The sequence below is a fragment of the Lucilia cuprina genome, chromosome 5, assembly GCF_022045245.1.
Source record: "Lucilia cuprina isolate Lc7/37 chromosome 5, ASM2204524v1, whole genome shotgun sequence".
NCBI classification, from domain to species: domain Eukaryota; kingdom Metazoa; phylum Arthropoda; class Insecta; order Diptera; family Calliphoridae; genus Lucilia; species Lucilia cuprina.
This window is the reverse complement of record NC_060953.1, coordinates 598,182-599,892: the sequence shown is the minus strand read 5'-3', so window position 1 is coordinate 599,892 and position 1,711 is coordinate 598,182.

Here is a 1,711-nt window from a genome sequence, read left to right as displayed (position 1 = left end):
AAAAAAAGTATTTTAGTCCATTTGGCACTTAAAATTGGAAGTGTGTAGGTAAAAATATTGGATATAAGTCAAAAAGTGAAATTTGTTAAAAAAAGAATTCAAGCCTTTTTTGCACTCAAAAGTGGCTGTCCAAAAAAATTGGATTTTATTTTAATGATGGGTATAAATGCAAGATTCGACAAAAATGTAATATTCTTACCTTACCGTTATCCTTTTTGTTTTGAATAAATATTAGAAATAAACATCATTAAGTAAAAAAAGAAGTTTATTTTGTAAAAAAAATTATATACACTATTTACACGAAAATTATTATCTGGTGGAAAAAATAATGTCTTAAAAATAAATTTCATTAAGTTTTAAAAAAATAGATTAAAGTTAAGTTTGTAAGTTAAACTTATAAATATTATTTCAATTAGTCTTATTGTTTGCAAAATATACATTTATGAGCTGTGTTATTGTTTTTTGCTGCGTAATGGAAACCATAGCAACCACTGCATGCTGGTCTGCTGCAATCAGTACAACGGTAAGGATTTTCATCGATTTTGGTTCCGCAATGGACACATATTTCTTCCATGTTGTCCGAGTATTCGTGAAAATTTTCTTTTATAACCTCTCTATATATATTTGGATTTTCCAAGTTTTTCAGGGATTTCTTGGTAAGAATGGCTTCCACATACTGACATACAAAAATGCCGCAATTAAAACTATCTGTTTGGCAATCATAATTTTCTTGATCGATTCGCCACCCTTCTGTTTTTGCATTTTTTTGAAAAATCTCAAAAAGTTTACTTGTGTTATTTATATTTTCTCCTAATGGATCGAAATAGAAAAATTTTTTTGACATATTGTCCAAATATACCAATGTAAAATGACATTTATGAATTATAGGTATGAAAACCTTTTCATATCCTTGTAAGGGTATATTTACATTTCCATTCCCGTGAAAAAAAATTTCTCCCTCTTCTGTTGATAAAGCGAAAGCAGAGCATTTGTATTTGTAGATCATAATATTGATATATATATCAATGATATTATTATAAAGCTGCTGACGGGGGTCTAAACATTTTATTTCCAATAATTCTATTTGAGGATAATAAAAGGTTATTTTTTCTTTATATACGTTATTGTACGAATATAATATGTATTTTTTATTGCGTATAGGTTTAGGAATATGTCTGACATTGGTTTGAATTTTTTCAAATACCATCTTAGGATTTATTTTTGTCTTAGCCTTTTTTGGTGTTCTGCCCCATTTTTCCTTCTCTAATTTGATCACTTTTCTCTTCATAGGCTTTGTAGCATCAGGGTCTATATCATATGTATTATAGATATCTGCAATTTTTGCTGTTATGTATCCATATGATTTTCTGATATACTCAGATGGTGCGACGTTGGGATTGCCTTCTAAGGTTACGTTTTTAGTTATATTAAAATAACTCTCTACTGCATTATTTGATATTCTGCTAAAGTTTTTATTCTCTACATATTTCCCCATTAAATTCGTCCATAAGGGAGCATATGCGGAATATTTTTTCAATATATGTGAGGCTACAGTTTCATTATAAAAAACATTATTTTCAAAATTGTCACTGCTGCGCATAGAGGCTTTTTTTACCTTAAAGAATATCTGTAATGCCTTTTTATAAAAAGGGCTTTTTTTGTAATTAGCCAAATTTGTACTTTCGTTGTCCTGTGGAAGATGATCTTTTTT